Source organism: Osmia bicornis, chromosome 8 (assembly GCF_907164935.1).
Source record: "Osmia bicornis bicornis chromosome 8, iOsmBic2.1, whole genome shotgun sequence".
Lineage (NCBI taxonomy): Eukaryota > Metazoa > Arthropoda > Insecta > Hymenoptera > Megachilidae > Osmia > Osmia bicornis.
The window spans coordinates 8,309,070-8,328,756 of record NC_060223.1 but is presented as its reverse complement, the minus strand read 5'-3'; the positions used below and the strand labels follow the sequence as shown (position 1 = coordinate 8,328,756).

The window sequence follows — 19,687 nt, the reverse complement described above, 5'->3', positions numbered from 1 at the left end:
ATCCCGAACAGTGTGCGTGTTCGAAATGGAGAACGGTAAACTTCGCTTGCTTATTTATGCAAATCTACATAGATCCGCGTGTAACCTCTCATTTTCACGGCTGGTGTAAAGTCTGTTCCCTCTGTCGTAAGTTTGACGTAGCCGGCAATTTAGCCTTCACGGATTTCTTCAAGCTTTTTCATCAAGTACAAGCTGTGCAATACTCAATGGGAGGGAGAAAAATAGGCTCGCATTGTGACGAATTTACATTGGACGCGGTCGCGACAACCCTCTTACCGTTCGACGACAACGGTTCAGATCAATCTTAGCACGATTAGGGGGATCAAGCCCCCCGATATAAATAAGTAATCCGCCATTACATCGAGCGTAACAACTTTTTATCACGCGAAGCACCGGTCGTGCGATCGTGCAAGAGCTTACCGAACGGTGTGGCGGTGCTTTCTTTTGAGAAAAGGGTCACGCGACCACCCTGAAGAAAGCGTATCGCGTGGACGAAGAAATTTCCGTGCGAAACGCGACGTTTGCTTTCTGTCTACTTCGCTGAGACTTGCGGATTCTCAAACTGCGATACTCACTCGAACGAACACTTTTGGGCGGGAAAATTTTACGGAGGCGCCGCACTGTGGTTCTTGAATAATAAGAAATAAACGCGATATGAACGGTTAGGAAGGTTTGAAATTTTTCGCCGCAACCGGATTCAGACGGTTCTTTTACAGCCTAATACTTCTCGTTCCGTGCCAATCGTTCAGCAATCTCTCGCTAGTACGCTCTCTCAGGCGTAGTAACAGTATACCCGGAGAATCCGTTATCATAGCTCGACCAGGATCTTTCTGGTGACCGTTGCGCGGTCGAACGTGTCTCGAAACCTGGCCACCGCTGAATTGTTCTCTCGTTCAACACCGAATTGTCTCGTTAACATCGACGTTAATCATTTTTCAATGAAAGCGTTCAGCGCGATACCCTCTTGAATTTTTAACAAAGTGATCCTCGCTTCTAACCTTACGATTATTTTCAACTTTCGTTCCGAAATGATATCCAGAGCAGTTACTCCAGTTCGCGTGGCTATCGAGGATAACGGTTGTTGGAAACTTTCGCCGGGGCCATCGATGAATTTCAAAGTAGTAGCTCCATTTTTGGGAGCGACGATCGATCAGTGTATTATCGTCCAATTATCGCGGTGGACAGGCGAAAAAGGAGCACGGTTCGCGAGAGTCAGGTGCATTCTGAAAGTCTCGCGGACTGGGTTTCTATCGGTAAGTTCAGGTGGCCCGCAGGTGGGAGGCGCCTCTTTTGACGCAGGTGTACGCTGGCAAAACGCGACTTCCTTCCTCGTCTGGAGAACGCTTCGACCGGACTGGTAGGGTCAGAGACGATAAGAGAAAAGCCGGTGCACGGGCTAGCACGGTGACGATTATCCGGTTCTTCTCCTTCGACCTTCCTCGTATCCGGTCTGGACGTCTCTATCGGCTCGACATCATCTCCCTGTTCGCTGGCCCCGTCTGGGTAATCGCCAGGGTTCATTAACATAAAGCGTTCCACGCTGGTACATTCGCACGATTCGTCGAAACGTTTCGTTCCAAACACCCTCGAAAGATGGTCGAAGGGAATATCGTGAAAAATAAGCGTTTACGATAAATTAGAGCAAAAGTTGACGAAACAGATGGAGAAATAACAGGAGGGAAAGAGAGACTGAGCATGCAGTCGGAAGTCGAACGGCGTCACCGAGCTTATCTTATCGCGGCCTCTCGGTAGGATAAGAAGGACCTTGATCGCTTTGCGACAAACTGAATCGACACCTTGGCTCGTTGCGAGGCCCTCGTATCGCGAGCGTCGTCAATTTCTGCGCTCCAAATATTATTCAACCTTTCTACGAGCGTAGCGATAACCCGAAACAACGAATCTTTCGTGCAAAGTGCGATGAAAATGCAGGATGCACCCGGTGGATCGAGAAACGAAACTTTCCAAGTGTCTTGCCGCGAGTTGCCGCGCGTTTTCCGATCAATCAAACCTCAAGCAACGGACCAAAAGTGGTTCGAACGATCAAACGTGCAATTGGCGAGGTTTTTGCGGTTCGTGTAAACGCCGCGGTGCTCGAGGAATCGATGAACGATGGAAGAAGCGGAGAGAAAGGAAAAGGAAGGCACGCGAGGAGGAGATACCTGGCGGGCTGAGCGCATAAAGTCGTGTGCAGGTAGCGTATCAAGCCGTATCGTCGGACGGTTCCAGTTTCACGTGAAACTGTTCGAGCAACCGGCCAGGTTCAAGGCAATCCTGAAAAGTGGAATGCACGTGCGTGCACACGCTCGTCCTTCTAACGACGAACGTTCAGATTTTTATTTCATTACGATTCAAGTAAGATCGAGACTAGTTTGATATTTAACGGGCAGTAGCATCTTCCGTCCATTCCAATTACTTTCAAACCTTCGGCCTGACGGCTCAGGAAGCGGATGAACCTAATCCCCAGGTTCAGGTTTAGGTATGCGTATCCGAGCGTGTTCAGAAAACAGTAGGAAGCTGGTCAAATGAAGAGAGGGAGCGTAACAGGGATGAACTTAAGAAGATGACAAGGTGACAATGAGAGGTAGAAAGGACTCGTTTAGTCAATGGGTTACCTTAGGAACTTGGATGTACAGGTGTTTGGCGACAGGTGCAATTTGGTCGATAGTCTTTGACAGACCGGTAAATGGAACTTCGAGATACGATTTTCAAGATATTTTTATTAAGAAAGTTTTTCCTTACAAAGATGATCTCACTTGAACGGGTTACTCCAGTTTTTTTATCGTCTAAAGAGTATGTAAATTAAAATTCAAAGCAAACGAGAGAGCACTCGGAGGAATTTCTTCCTGTAAATACCGATCGTTTCAATCCACGGATACGTCAATCGAATCCTCTTGTATTCGTAACGCGAAATCCCTTAGGGACATCGAGAGGCCGCAAGAGGATGAAGCGGGAAAGAGACAGAGAGGATTGCTCGGTCGTTTATCAGACCGCGAAGATCCTTATCGTCGAAACCAGCTGTTAACACCTCGGACGCGCCGCAGTGTCTGCAACTTTTCGAGTGGATACAACACCGAGAGAATCCGCTTTCAATCAAGGAACCGCGAGCCTTCGTCGATCGGTAATCCATTGAAACGACGACGCTCGTCGCGAAGGAACAAACGGGGGAACAGAGGGAATCGGGGCCAATTATCTTCGAATCTCTGCTAGTTTCTCGTCCAGGCGTGATAACGCTAGTCGTTTATCCAACTATGAAATTGTTATCGCTCGAATCCGCGCGAACGATCATCGATTTCAACCGGTCGTCGTCGAGCTTTTTAACTCGATACGCGTTAATTTCGAAACTTTCGATCTTCTTCTCAAAATAGGGGCAGGGTCCATTTTTTGGACATTTTCCTTCTGTGCGATAAAATCGTAGAAATCGCGAGGTGGAATAATGGTCGATCGGCAAATCGAAAGCTTTAAAGCTATAAATAATGAAATTAGCACTGGCTGTCCAAATGCAGCACGTGACCTCGCGAATCTCGCCAAGTGTCTGTATATTCCGTAGAGAGCCGTGGGTTCAACCGACCTACCTGCGCCGCGCACACTCACGACCCAGTGGATCTCAACGCGATCTTTCTACCAATTCTTCGGCATCTTAGCTCGATGGAATTTGCATCTTCATTTTCATCCCGTCTCGATATTGATTCACGCGATACCCATCATTAAACGACGATACTTTATTAGGTACCATTTTCGAAAACCTCCAATTTCAACATCAGTTCCGGCAGCTCGTCGTTGCATTACCGCGAACAGTGGTGCATTAAGAGTCGCGTAATTGGAGGAAATGTATTCTTCGAAATATTTCCTATCCGTTACATAAAACAGTGCTCCACCGATCCGAGACGTTACGACGATTGCGTTTGCGAACGTTCCGTTTCCTTGGCTTCCGCGATAAGTCACCGGAATAATTATCTAACTTCGCGCAGCGTACGTTGAAAAATTTACCTTTGGAATCTTTACGTTCGCATCGTTCTATCCAGCAGATGGAGCTTTCCGCGTGGTTGATAATTTACTTTGCCAGAATTTCAGAATTTGGATCCGATCGTTCGCGCGGTCGATTGTTGCCAGCTAATTCCGGAGATCTCAAGGTGTTCCGTTTTAGTTTTCGATCCCGCGAGCCACGCTCCTACTCCAAATACGAATTCCCTCTTCTCTAGATCGTTTCCAACGCGCGCCAGTGAAATGAAATCGAGATGAGAAAACGTTGAACGAAGGTAGGACCAAAGAAATCGTGCTCCGTAGCGTACTGGTCGCACTCGCGTCTCCGGATCTCCCAGTTTTACGTCGCGATCCTTACATCATCGTCGTTGCATAATGCTTCGCATCTGCGACCTGTGCAACGTTACAACAGCCTCTAGCAACACCGTTTAAATCGTCTAAATCTCTGTGTGATCAAATGATTTTCGAATTTCGTCCGGGGAATTGCAAGGATCATCGTAGGATCAAAAGTTTACGTTTCACTTCATAAATTAATTAGACCAAATGACTTTTATCCACGATTTTGGGAAAAGTGTCATTGTGCGTGTGGCGAAGTATAGAGTTCCTTGGAGCTGAGAAAGCCGCGCCTCTGTGGAGCGCCGCTCCTACGTGTCCTCGGTTCATTAATTCACCGATGAAGAATCGAAGCTGGGATGAGAACCGTCAGTGATTTGCCAGTGAAGCAGTTCGTTGGCGTTGGAGTTGGCTCAGCTAGTCTCTCCTTTCTCTCTTCTTCTTCTTCTTCTTCTTCTGGTTCTTCTTCTTAGACCCGCGTTCTGCTCTCTCCGCGTTCTCAAGGCCGCCTCCTCTTCTTCCCCTCTCTCTCTTTGCTCTCCCGCCCCTACTGTATCGCCCCTCTCCTCTCTATCTCCCACCTCTTCGAATTTCTCCTCTTTCCGCTCGGACCTCTCTCGCCTCAGCTCGCAGCAGGCATTCTTACCTCGAGCTGTTGTCGACTCTCCTTCCTCTTGGACTTCGTACTAGGGATAGGAAACTTTGAATAATCGAACTCTTCGAGTAATTTCGAAAAGAAATTCTTTATTTCGATATCGATAATTGTACAGGCGTATTTAGATTTCTCTTTTAGAGATCCACTTTCTGTACCTTTCGCGCCTCCTCGTTCAGTAGGGTATCTCTCAACGCGTGGACGAAGAAAAGTCGAGGAAAGAAGTTGGAAAGCGGAATCCTGCCGGTGAAATTGACCACACGGCACCTTGTGAGAGACGCGGGAAATGTCGTTCGACCAGTTTCTCCGAGGCGTTTAGGTCCGGTTGCCATGATGTGGTCCCTTCAGCCACGATCGCGATTCCTTCCTTTTTTCCGACGCGAGATTCAGACTGCTGGCCGACCGGCCACCGGTGAAAGAAGGTTGCCCGATGAGGAAGGTTATGGTCGGTGCTGGGCTTCCGCTTTGTTTTTGGAAATTCATCGGTGTTTAACTGTCGCAGGAATATGTTTGTTAAATGCTTGGATGTACGCCCAATCTAGGTGAGATTTATCGGGGATAAAGTTATGTGCTTTTCGAGAAATTTAGCTTGGCGTTCAAAGTGTTAATTGGTTACGCATCATTCGGCTGTTACACGACACGGGGAATTTATATTTTGGCAGAAAGCATCGAGCAGATAGAAATAAGAAACGAGGCAGGGACCAAAATCTTTCGATTTTCGAAATTTTTCCCATTGATTTTAATTTTCCCGCGTGTCGATGAAACGCGTACAGCCGACTGCTCTCGGAACATGCGCGAGGAAGAGCGAGAGGGAGAAGAAGAAGGAGAAGAAAGAGCACCTCCACTTTATTCCTCGGACGGATTTTTATTTTTTTTCCCTTTTTTTTTTCGAAAGACGAATCCCGTTCACCTTGAAAGGTACGTCGCGTGGCTCGTCGTCAAGCAGTTCTCGAATGAGCCCTTCAAGCCGCAGGAAACTACGAAAAGCCATCCTCTCTCGCGCTCTTCGAATTTTCGTCTCGAGATTCCACGTGAAACTTTTTCGAGAGACTCGACGATTTTACCAGAATTTTTCAATCCTTTCGCCAATAAAAATCGCCATAAATTGATAGCTTATAAATCCCTTCTCCACGGCGTGGAAGATTCGAACGGAGGGTGCAAATTATTGGCGGCCAACTTGAAAACCATATTTCGTTTCCCTGATAAAGAAAAGATCTCTTGATACAGTATTATTTTAAGGTCGGAATCGTCGTATCGCGTCAGAGGAATTTGAATTTCAGTTGATGTAAGATCGACATCCGACGTTACGTCACCGGAAGGTCACCATCGGCAACGTTTAATCTGTTGAAAATGTAATCGTCTCTCGACCGTGTAGTTGTAAACTTCCTGTCGTGATAGCTCGTTCGTTTAACATGCAACATATTTTTCGTAATTCGATAACAGACAAAAGATTCATAGTATAGAACAGATCGGAAGGTGAATAGTTGAATTATTTTTCCTATTATCAACGTATCTTTGAAAATTCTCCTGTCAGCGTGAATTTTCGCGCGTTAGAAGTGGGCCACGTGGGTGAACCGTCGAAATGGATGGTCCAAGTTCGCGGCATAATCCGGATTTGTTCGGCCTCTTTTATCCATGGAAGGATGCCGAGCAACGTAGACGCGCTACCGTAACCCAGTCACATGGTACGATGACGATGGAAACGGTGGGAGGTAGACTCCACCTTTCCAACCATCGTCCCTCGTGCTTCCGTCAGCGACGTTTTATCTCGGACTGTACGGTGTGTCGCGCGTGGAACACCTCTGGACCATTTTTAGGAACCAGTTTCGAGTGGTCCACACGGGGCCAAATCTGCTTGTGCCTTCTCGCTGTGATCACCTACCGAGAACTGATCTCACTAATGTGCCCGAGGTCACCGGGAACGGCGTCTTCATTCCACGATGATTTCATTTTCGGTCCGGATCTTTCGGGACTGCTCGAAGAAAGGTAAAATGAATTCATCGGACGGGGCTCGGATCGAAATTTCTCAATCCCTTTCTGGATACATTCGAAAATTAACCATTGTTTCGTTCCGATGTCTCTTAGCAAGTCTTTCGTTTACATTTTTCGAATCGATACTCGTGCCTCGGATTGCGTAAGTGGTATTCTAGTTGTTTCGCAGCGAAGGAAAACTTTCACCGTCCTGTATAGGACGTTTACGTTCGCGAAGTTGCGAATGGCGGTGAAGTTCGAGAAAGTCGTTGAACAAACCTCGAACGCGATTTCATAAGGAGGCTACTATTTTTAGATCCTTTAGAAATTTTGTATTTTCTTTGAATTTCTAGATCGCTTTCCCATTGTCGTTCCGTGTACGCCGAATGGTATTTGCATTTATTCGTCTTGTAACAGTCGGCCGCTTACAATGAAAGAGAAAGGTTTAGGATTGTAAGGACGGAGCGAGAGTTTCTAAATCGAGCAACACTTCTGTCGACGACGCCATATGTCGAATACCGGGCCAGGATTTCTCTCCGATTCCTCTTCGAATCAGGAACAACGTGGTCTGGGGTGGAAAAACACGGAAGGGATTCATAGGGCAGGCGGGAGGATCGCCTTTGTATCGCACTTGGCGCGGTCGGGTATGGATTCCCACGGGACGTTGCGCACACAACACCGTCTCACGGCTGACACTAGCGAAAGCTATAAGTCAATTTCATTTGTACAACAAACTTTCCTTCCGATCGCTTCCAATTAGCTTTTCCAAAGATTAATATCTAATAGCACTCCTCCACCCAGATTTATTATAAAATTAATTAAACATCGTTCCCTTTTAATTTGGAAAATATTTCAACTGTGCCATTTCTTGGTACGCTTAACGGTTACAAACGTTACTGATAGCAAAGGAATAAAGGAACTTGGAAAAGTAGGTTGGAACGGGCAGCTCCGTTCGGTCCCACACTAGGAAGCCCACGAACACGCCAATACATTCGAAGGAAAAGAGCCTCCTCTCCCGCAGGTTCCCACGTATTTCCGACCGCAAGCCGCATTTATAACGGCGCAGTCGCGCGACTCGTCGACGAAGGACGAGGCGGTAGCAACGACGTTCTTTCCATCGCCAGAACCATGCTCGAGTTCGTCGTCCTGCACAACAGCAATAGTAGCAAAGGCTTTTCCTATTAGCTGGTCGTTCCACGAAACCCACGTGCAGACACGATGCACGGACCTTGAAGAATTTCGAACCGATACGCGTCCACCTTTCTTTCTTTCTTTCTCCTATTTCCCATCTTTCTCGGTAGCTTCCGTTCCTACGGGGTTTTCTCTCGACTTATCGGTTGCTGGCCCACCGTAATCCCTTTTTTCCCTCCCTTCGTAATCTCCTGGAATCGTTTTTTGTTCATTCATGTCGCGTTCCCCCGCTCGTAATCCATGGTTCAGCGTCGCGAGTATCCTTCTGTTCTACTTTGTGTTTCTGATTCGCGTTTTTTCCGCGTTCCCGTCCCAGTCTTTCTCGGTGCACCGTGCTCGAGTTGTTTCTAGCGCCTTGGAATGAATCAGCTTGGATGGGCGAGTTCGCATGTACCGCGTGCCGAGCAAGGCCGCGTTTTTACACCGCTCCTTCGAGAAAGAGACGAAACACTGGCTCGTGCTAGGATACTCTTGCAACGATTCGTCCCGTGTTTCTTCGAGTTGTAACTGGGTTCTGTTGCTCGGGAAAATGCTCGAATCGTGTGCGAAACGTGTTGCCAGAAAGAGGAACACGAATGCGATATCATTAAGTTAGCGTTAAATGATTTCTTTTTTTAAATTTCTGAGTAATTCGGGTGTGTTCTAAACGCGAGTAGGATTCTTTAGCGAAATGTCTTCGTTAGAAACAAACGTTCGAGTCAGTCGAGAAGAGTTGCTCTCTCGATTTCTCCTGGAATCGCGGCCAACCGCGAGGATGCTCGATTCTCGAGTCGACGAAAAGTGGAGCGAATCGCCGTGCCCGTCCATTATCTACGCCCACCAGCCCCTATATCGAATTTTATTGTATTTCATATTCGACCTACGAAATCGTGAACGGAACTCGAAACACTTTGGTACCACTCGACTAACCCAGTTCCCTATTTGGTCCTGCGAACGGACCACGAAGATACAGAAAAATTAGCAAAGAAACGGAAGAACGTCGGAGCAACGAGGTGTTCATTATTGGAGAGTAGAAATTGAAGCAGAAACGGGTAACTTTTACTTTTGAAAGTCCCTCGCCCGTGGTCGACGCGATCGAAAGTCGAGATACTTTCCTGCATCAACGATCGGTCTCTACCTCTTTCTCCGTTTCCACGGGACCCTTGAAAAATCGCGATACTCCCTGTCGATCGCGGAAAAGATCCCCTCGAACCTGTTGCACTCTTCTTATTTTTCTCGGCCGGAAAAATCAGGAGCGATTTTCCTTCGAGATATCGAAGAGAGGAACGTCAGGCTGTCGCGTGGCTCGGTGAAAGTTTCTCGTTACGACGTCTGCGCCCTTAATTCGAGACACTCGCCTCGAGCAGAGAAGTTCGACAAAAGTTGCGCGTAGTTTCGCGAGCGTGGATTAAACCGCTAAAGGAGTCTGCTATCCGGTAGAACGAACCACCTCCAGTTCACCGAGCAACCTGAACTTTCAACCGATATCGTAGTTTCCACCTGAAAATCGGTTTGCACGGTTTTACGGGAAAATCGGTCAATAGGAAATCATTGCGATATGGAATTATTTTTCGAAGGTCGAGGGTTAAATTTATTTAGGGTCAAAACTGCTCAAAGATTTTCATCGAGGATTTCTATAAGTCATAGAATCAGTAGAACGAGAGGGAAAGAAGCACGCGACCGGGTTGGCCATCAATCATCGAACTGGTAGAAGTGGACGCGCGGTGTCGATCAGTTTTTATCGTCGACACTCGTGTCAATATCGCCGCGAACCAGCTGAAAAATAAAACGTCCGCGTGAACGAACGAGATGCAGGGTGGAGGTAGGAAAAAAAAAAAACAAAAAACAAAGAGAGCGAGGGAGGGAAAATAGGAAAAAAAAAATTGCAGTTTCGATGGCCACGCGACGCTTCGGATCGGGGCTCGAATTACATGTCCACCCTTTGTGCAGGCTCTTCTGCGGTCGCGGGACACCACCCTATGACGGCACGATTACACACTGTGGCCCGTTTACGGTCACTTCTATCCCGTTTCCAAAAATCCCCACCGCGGCCTGTGGACGCGTGAACGACAAGAACGAGAATCGGCGGTCACCTACGGGGCTGGATAATGTGCTGTAAATGACACGCGAATCATCCCCTTCGCGCCGTGATCTCTTCCTTTTTTCCTAACCCTTTCGCCGCGAGGGTTCAGCTAATTCATAAACGAGTAATCGTTCTCCGACACAGTTTTAGATTTACAATTACCTTTCGTCGGACGTATATAACGTTCGTACTACTTGAGCGATTAAACGAAGAAATTACGAGCTCCTTAAACCAATAACGAATACTGCAATTGATAAACGAGTAAATTGGAAAGAGGACGGGAGTTTGTTGAGGGAAATGCAGTGAACGCTTAGGCGTGAAAGAGCTCGGTCGCGATTCACGACACCAAGCGCGCGTGTCCCTCGATTAAAAATTAATCAAGCCCCAGGGCGGTCGGGCTCTTTTTCCTTCTTTTTTCCCTCGGTGTTTATTTTCTTTTTCTTTCGCGGAAGCTCTTTTGCGGTCACGGGACACCCCGGGGTACGTGGTTAACGAGTAGTTACGGGCCGACCCTCTGCGGTTCCTCCACGCTGCTATGGCGTTCCGTATAGGAGGTTTACCTATATTTAGCCCGATAAAAATACCATCGCGCCTCCCGCATGACGGCCTCCTGGCCCGCCATTCCCGATTTAAACTTCTACCGAGTCCCGAAACGAAACGGCGACCGCTTCCACGCGATCATCGTTCTCGCGAATCGACGATGCCTTATCGAACCGATAACGAACCTCCTCTCGAATAACCGCGAGATTATTTCGGTATTCCCTCGAATAGAATTCTTTACCAATTTTTATTCCGACTGTTTGAAATGAAATAATTTCATATTTCCTGGTTCGTCCGTCGATTCTTAACGCATTCTCAACGTATATAATCGTTGCGATTATGCACGAGTTTGCCTCCCGTTATTTTCAAACGTAAGTGGAACGACAGATTATTTTTCCCGATCGCCAACCAGTCAAACAATGACTCTCTTTATTACTCACGACGTTATCAATTAACAGCGTAGCTCTGATGTAACGGTTGAATATCGAAGCGCTTCATTTCTTGACAATTCAATGTCACTATTTGCCTACTTTATCAGTTTCGACGGTATCTCGAAAATTAATACGTACTTGTAACCGCGCTGAAATAAAATTACTTCATTCGAGTAATTTTCCTTGAGGAAATCAACATAACTCAAGACTCGACGCACCGATAGGAAAGTCGTACACGTATGCTTTCACGCGAGGGAACGCATAGATAATTTCCAGTCGAATCATGCGAGAGTCAAAGGGTTCAAATCGCACAAAACGAAGGATGATCACAGGTTTTTTCTGTTTCTTTTTTTCTTTCCTTTTTTTCTTTCATAATTGCCAGTCAGATGAAAATCTAGCCATTCGATTGGACGTTCCTGAATGTCTGACTGGCGCGGTTATGAGCTAACTACGTCCTCGGTGGTCTTCGTTGCGCAATGATAACGATGACAAAGACTTCAATGACAACAACACTGCGATAATAACATCGCGGGCCTCGAACGATGCTTTTTCACGCTTCTTGCAAATTTTCTTCAAGAAATTCGCGTTAACCCTTCTGCCCTGTCCCCGATAGAAAAACAGAATCAAACCTGTTGTACTTAATTATCTAATCTCGCGGTATACAATACTGGAATTTTCTGATTTGTTTGAATTTTCCATACGAAATTCAGGAATAAAGATAACGCGTTAAGTGGCACGTTGAAAACGAACACGTGTACCGAGACACTTAATAATAGTTATTAAGGGTGTGATAATCGAACGTGCCTTCGATCGGCATAATTCCTTTCTCGTTGCAACGCGTGTTGCACACGGCTGTTTAAAAATCGTCATTGAAAAAATTTCAAGGAACGTGTGTGTACTCAGTGATTTCGCGGAGTATGAGATAAGAAGGAACGGGTTAAAGAGATTGGCAGGCTATCCCTGTCAGTGGAACGTTCTATTATTAAATATCACGCTGCTTAGTTTCGGCGCAGAGATAAGGCGCGTGTGTCGGACGTAACTAAACTCTGCTTCGGCGCGGAAAAGAGCGAAAAAATGGAAAGAAGAGAGGGAGAATCAGTCGTCGTGACAGGTAGTGCAGGTGAGCAGTTGCGTAATTAGTCGAGGTTCAGCTAGGTGTTGCTTCGTCGCTTCTGGTGGGGGAGGAGACTTCTAACGAGTCGCGCTCTTCGCCAATGGACATGACTCTTTTCTAGCGTAATCTCCTCGTGTTTTTTTTTTCTTCTTCTTCGCCTCCGACACCCATTTTGAAACGGTTAAACGAGCTTAGAAGCGTTGAAAACCGTGGAGAGAAAAAGAAAAAATGTATTTTCCTTCTGGCCAGGTCAAACGAAAGAAGACGAAGTTCGCGGCGGTCGATCGGTGGTTCCCATGCTTCGTTACGCGGTCTCTAATAAATTTATGTGGCCACGATAAATATTCAGGCGTCGCTGCGATTTTAATTGATATAACGAGGGAATATTCATGAGGGAAATTAGAGAGGGAGGGCTCAATTTATGCGTCTCGCGGATTCTCTGCCTTCCACGGAGAGTCGGCCTCGTTTCATGCGTAAATTCACTATCGCTCGGTATGTGTGGGTGTATCGTCGAACTGGTGACACTACAAACCGTGGATCCCAGGAATAATTCACTGACGTGTCCATAGTGTTGCGCGACATTTTGCAAACCGCGTTTACACTGGCTTTGCGGATCGAGAGAAACAGGGAAACAAGGGGGACGCAGGTGGTTGAACGTTCTTTGGCCCTCCCGACACTTTGTGCTTTGTTAATAACCTACTAGAAACATGAAATTAAAGAGACACCTTCGTTGGATAATTTTCTTTATAAAGGATATTCCTCGTGGAATTTAGTAAAATTGTTTAAAGCGAAGGACGATTAGTCGAATCATCTGGAATCTACTTTTGGAGACCGTATGCGTAGCTCGAACATCGACTTCCTGGGGTGGAACTATTTTTGGAGATCGTACGTGACTTTACTTTCCACGTTAGGTTTATCGTCTAGTAACCAGTCGAGTAGATTTTCTTGTTCCATCGTCTACAAATTTCAACTGTATCCAGCTAGATTTTCATTCTTTAAAAACATCTAGAATACCGATCATCGAAAGATACTTCTCTATAATTTTCATTCACACCTGTTCCGACTGCTTACCGTGTATAATCGTCATAATAACTACGTCATAATTTATCGCGCTAGAATCAGTAGCTTAATAAGATTTCTCGCAGTGGTTGTCTGGAGATATCCGATCCTTTCAATGGCTTGTCACAAGCAGCCCACTCGATTTGAAATATTGCCGCCGCGTAAAATCTCGCTCATAGGTTTAACAGCTAGCACGCGTCCGATGAGAAATAGGTTGCTTTGCACAGAAAAATAATTCAACACGGAAAAGTTTCTCAACGATTGCATTTTATTTTTATTATTTTACAAATGACAGTGTAACGTTTAACGCTGATAATACGAGTTCGCGGATGCCGATGGAAAGACGGAACGGTCGGGAGGAAGGTGGTCGCGAAATTTCAAGACATTCATCACAGTCAACTCGGGAACCATGAAGAAGCATAGGACGAGCCTATCTTGGCATCGGTCTTGCGCCAGCCCGAGTAGATCAAACCGCGCGCGGATGTATTTTTAGATCCGCTCGACCGTCCGACCGATTATTCCCCGCTAAATCATAACTTTCCTTCCCTTTTCTCCGCAACGAAGAGCCGTCTCACCCGCGTGGCGGAAATAAATTAATCGAAGGCCACTGCCCTTTGCCGCATCAGAATTAGTCCGGACGGATTTCTCAGACCCTGACGAGTCACGAGAAACGGCCAGCAAATTCCTCTTCGAAACAAACTTCTCAGTCCTCTTTGTATCCCGTTCGTAATCCGAAAGGGATATTTCAACCCTTTCTCCGTACTTATGATATTTTTACACGCCGTTCGGAGCGAAAGGGTTCATTTCACTTGCAAACCATCCGTCCGTCTGCTTGTTTTTTCCAGTTTAAACATTCAGCTCGGAGTGTTTTGCACGCGTCAAACTGTCACTCGGACAGGCGATTTAAAATCTGCTCGAACAACGATCGGAAGAGGGAAAAGGTGGAGCCGATGGCCGGGGACAGGGCACGTGCCACGCGATATTGTAACAGCGGTTCGTGTCGGTTCAGACGACACCTCGTCTCACCTTAACGGATCGCGCTTCTTCACGCTTGTCATGACTCGCTACGGCACGCTCAGCCGCGGATAATGTACAGCTCGCATCTCAAACGATCCCACGTTCCTCGAGCTACGGGTTGGATTTAAATTCGACGCGCTGTGCGATCGATTCGATCGATGTGGATTTTTCTCGATTCTTTCAAAGAGGCTTTACTTTCAAATCGACCAATTTAGCTTTAGACGATTCTCTAACAGATCTCATCTCGAGTATTAAAAGTAGCTGTGTGCAAATGCTGTCGCATAGGAAGGGTTGAAAGCTCGTTGAGACTCGGACAATTGTCCGGGACGAGGGTGGAGGAGTGGCGAAAGTATCGACGAAAGCTGTGCACTTGCTACACGTGTTCAAGGAAGGCACGTGCCTCTCACCGCATCCGTCGCTCCTTCATCCGCGTCTCATGTTCCACTTGCTGCTGTTCTCCGAGACTCGACTCCCGGTTCACCTTATCGTTACCGGATCGCGCTCGAATTAATTGCGAAATGTGTCTTAATTATTCCGCTCGATGCGTGGGATCGAGAAACAGTCGGGTTAAAAATACATTCCTCTGTCGCTCGGTTTGAATCGAACCGAAATTTTCTACGCTATTTTTAAACGTCCTTTTTTATCATCCTGTCAAATTTCTCTCGATCAAGAGAAGGCTGTATCGACGAAAATTTCTGGACGCCCGATTAATGGAGACGTCTCGGTGGCGGCGTGCCTGTGTATACGCGCACACATTCTAAAATTGGCCTGCCAAGGCGTCGCGCCATGTTTACAGAAGAGACTCCGTCGATGTGTTCGGGTCGCGTCAGTAAGGCGGCACAGGACGAAGGAGAGAAAGGGTGCTTGGATCAGTCAGGAAGTCTCCTCGGTCAGGAGTACAACGGACCGGCCAGTCTTCTCCTCCGTTCGCCGAGGGACAACCGGGTCTTGGCTAATTCCGTCCTCGCACGTGCGTGCAAACAAACGCGGTGTTCTCCTTCTGCTTACGCAATGCACGAACTCGGTTGCGATCCACGAATTCACGTATTGTGCCTTGAATGTACATTTCACTTTCTTTAGAACATTTTCCCATTTAAATTGAAAAATCTTCTTAATTATATTATATTTGAGAACCTCGAGCACTATGAAATTATTGATCTTCTAATTGCGATTTAAAAATTATGCAAAGGATAGGATTGCAAAATATTAGACGTCGAATTATGAATATACCAAAACGTTTATTATAATAATTAATAATTTTATAGTTTTTCGTGATCGAGCTAGGAAATCGGGCAGCGAGACTTTGACTTCGATATTGTTTCTTTCTGGCAAGAGGAAAACTTGGCACGGCCCGAATGAATGTTCACTCTTTGGTTCTACGTCGACTTGGACGTTGTGTTTTATAGCGTTCGGGGTTTATTTAGAGCCCGCGCAAGCCGTCGAGTCTTCCGAAAGGTATTTCAGAGTGTCAGGAATCTGTTACGACGTTAGGCCAATAAAGGTTAGAATCATATATAAATACATCTTTCCCCGTGTTGACATTGTAACGTGGTTTCTTAACACGTGTAATAAGACGTGCCTTGTGTAATAACAAATCGTTTAATACCGTGTTGTATTTTTTACACCCTACGTTAGAAGAGTACCGTGAAAATTTGGCTGAAATCGAGCGCCAGGGTTCCAGCCCCCCAAAAAACCATCCACCAGTTTCATTGAACGAAACCGAGGGGAGAGAGCAAACTTCCGAGGCTGTGCCGTAAAAACGAGCGCACCGTGCCAAAAAGAGGGTTGAAAGGGGAGGGACAGGGTGTTTAGCTAGAAGGGGTAACAGCAACAGGAAGAAACGTTTGTCCTCTGCAACTAACGTTCGAAACTTTTCAGTACATACGATTCTAAAATATTTTAATTTCACCTGGGTGCTGATATTTTGATTCTGAAAATAGAATTTCATTTAAAAGTGATCAAAGAACGGCCGAAATTCGTCCCGTTGGTTTATGAAAAAATAAAGTTTGCGATCGGTATAACGTATCAAGGGATGCGAGAGGAAAGAAAGACGGGAAAAGAGGGAAACTAGACGGGCAACGAGGAAATCTACGGGGTTGCAGAGAGAGTAAGGGGTAAGAAGGAAGTTATGGAAGCGCCTGGGGGCCACGTTGGCCCGAGAATAGAGGGATGCTGGTAGAGGGAAGTGCTTCCTTTCTCATAATGCATGAAACGATGCCTGCTGCCTTCAGCGTTGCATTGTCGGCGTGCCACCTAACGACGTCCTTCGTCCTGGAATCATCCTACTTCACGCGACAGAGAGTCAAGTGCTCGATGCGCCGTGTCCTGGATCTCTCATCTTCAAATTAATCCTTGATGAAGGGAAAAGGAAAATACTTTTTAAAAAAACAAGAACACTTTACGAGAAATAATATACGTTCAGTGAAAAGGGTTTATAATTTATTTATTCTTCTTTCAACTTAGATACACGGATTCTTCGGTGAGAATCAAACGGGACATTTCTGGCTTCTCTATTTGCTTCTACTTATTTCTCTGGCTTCCCCCCCTTGATAGATTATAAACCGCGAAGCTCGATCGGTGCCTCGTTTATCGCGGTGCTTAAGGATCCAGAAAGCTTCTACGAAATCTTTATTCCCCGTTGACGAACGTCCTCTTCCTTAAAAGCCTACCACTCGGCTAATGATTTCTCCTTCGATCTCTTCCGTAAATCCGTCCGTGCGGCTGGATTAGACGCGTAAAAGAAGATACGAGCCGGAATGATTCATTTCGGTGCCTTTACGAGCGGGTTATTAAACGGCGAACGGTTGCATTAGGGTAGGTAGGTAGGTGGGTCATTGGAGATATATCTCGGTCGGGTCGTGTAAAAATGGAATGGCGAAGGTGGAAGGAAATGCATCCTTCCTCGTAATGCACCAAGCAAGGCTAGACGCCTTTGGCGCTGCGTCCGTTATTTCCCTTCTTTCTTTTTTGCAAACGACGACATTCCTTGTATCACGAGGAAAATACCTGGCACCAGGTATACGATGGGTCGTTCCAGGATATCAAAGTTTGCTAAATGCCTTTTGCTTTCCCGTTAGATTAGAATCAATTAGAATTCAAGATACCAAAAAGTACGCGTATCAACTTCGATTCTTCTTGAATGAAATCCGCGAGATCGACCGGCGCGGCAGAGCATGGTCAGAGCAGCTTTGCATTTTAGCAACGTAGACAAGGCCTTGCCCTCTTTAAGGCAATTAACGACTCAATCGGGATCAGGCTGATTGAGCCTTTATAAGGGCCTGGGGTACGCGTGGCCGGACTTGGCAATGCGCAGAATGCACTTGCCTGGCCGCATTTATTAACGCGGTGGCACGAACCCAATTAAGGACGAGCGAGCGAGGAAGCCGAGGATTTCTCGTCGCGTGTTGCATGCTTGGACCCCGCTCTACTCGCTCGCTGTTTCTCGCCTCATCTCTTCGAAAGTCACGAACCTGTCAATCCGATCCGCTTCCTCTCCCGCGGATGTACCGCATTCCTTGCCCGCAAATCTTTCGCTTCTCTTCGACGTCCATCGTCTATGATTTTCGCTTTGAGAAATCTTATCGACATTTTTTTACACTCGTTATCTAATTAAAACGGTTGTTAGTTTCACGACCGAAAGTTAAGCGACGATACACGCTGGACAGCCACGAGCCGTCTGGTGCGTGGTCAGAGACAAGTGACGTTAATGCACAATAAATTAGCGGCCTCCCACACGCGGCTTACCAGCAACACCGCTCGGCTTACCTCTTCGACGTCTTAGTCTCATGGAAAACTCATGGGATTTCGTTGAACACTTTCTTTGTTTCCTTGATTATCGAGCACATTTTTCCGGATTGATTCACGCATCGGTGATTTACACCTTTATCGGTGATTCATTGCTAGGTAGGTGATCGATAAGAGCGCGATAATAGAAACCAGTCTCTGATGTGAAACAAAGTTATAGAATTATATTTTGAAGGTATTTCTGCACTCGAGTGATTAAATAATAATCATCCAGCAATTCCCTCAGAAATATTTAGCAGCGTCCCATTTCTTGTCGTGCGACGTTCCTTTCAATGGTGGCCAGATTTCGCGGATGTTTAGAGGGAGAGAAAACAGGGATCGGGGATAATTTTCGATCGATCGATTCTCCCCTAAATCAGCGAGGTACGTCGAATAAACCCGCTGGAGGAGGTGGGCCGCGGAGCTTTCAGACGCGGCTCGTAAACCGGTATAAGCGTTCCAACCCCGTGGACAACGATGGACCGTGACACTACCGATTTATCGTGCCGTCACTTCCGTATAAATACTCCTAACGTGACGCCATAAACGGCACCCTTTCATCCTTCGTTCAAAATCATCGAGATCGCGTTAATAAATTGTGTTATATTTTTAAGAAACTTAATTGAAATTTGTATTTTGATATGGTGAAAAACGATAGAGAGCCGTGCAAGGGTTGTCGACACGGGATAGCCGGTTATTAAAACGATCGTTAAAAGAAATTGCCAACCCGAAGCAACAACAAATGGCATTTTATGTAACGTTGTTCGAACGAGTGTAACTATTAAAGCCTGGCGTGATTCCAATTACAAAAGATCTCTCGAGTGACAAGAGATCACTCATCTTTCTCGCTCAACAGATGGCTGATGTCCTCTTTGGAATTCGACGGGTCAAACATCACCGTTAAACTTTCTTTTACTTCTTAACCGATGAATAAATTGTTGTAGCTGTCGCGTTTGTTAGAATTTCACGTGTACGCGAGAGGAAAAAGAGGAAACTGTAAGGAAACGTCGAATGGATGACACACGAAAAAAAAAAGAAAGAAGAAGGGTAAATGATCGACGCTGGACCCGCGAGTTTTCTTATTCTTTTTCTTTTTTAGTCTTTAGAACTCTTCGAAACCGGTTCCTCAAGTTCGTGTAACATCTTCGAGTCCAATAATCCCACGGCAATTTAACTGGAACAGATGTGTCATCGTTTTGTAACGTTTCGTTGTTACAATCTTCTGTTTTCCGTCAAGAGTACGCGCTTTCCTACCGAACTTTCGTTCTGTCGATCGTTTCGTTATCGTACGTTGTTAATTATCAGCTATGCTTGTGTGCCTTTTGGACTCTCTCATTACCAGGAGGCATGCACCGCTAATTGATACCCGTAATCATTAGGGTCAGAGGCCAGGCGGAACGAACTAGCGACCAAACCGTGAACCTCGCTGAATTTTACATTTTTTCTTTTATTGCCCGCGACGCGCAAAGACGCAATATTTGTTAATATTTCGTTGAATCTTTTGAGAAAAACAACAACAACGATTCGTTGACTTTTTTCGCATCGTTCTTCGG

At 46.2% G+C, this 19,687-nt stretch overlaps 1 protein-coding gene across 6 annotated transcripts in view; it reads left to right on the top strand.

The window, feature by feature from the left end:
* The window catches only part of LOC114873759 (LIM domain-binding protein 2), an 88,124-nt gene that overhangs the window by 46,974 nt on the left and 21,463 nt on the right, over positions 1–19,687 (top strand). The window lies entirely within an intron of this gene.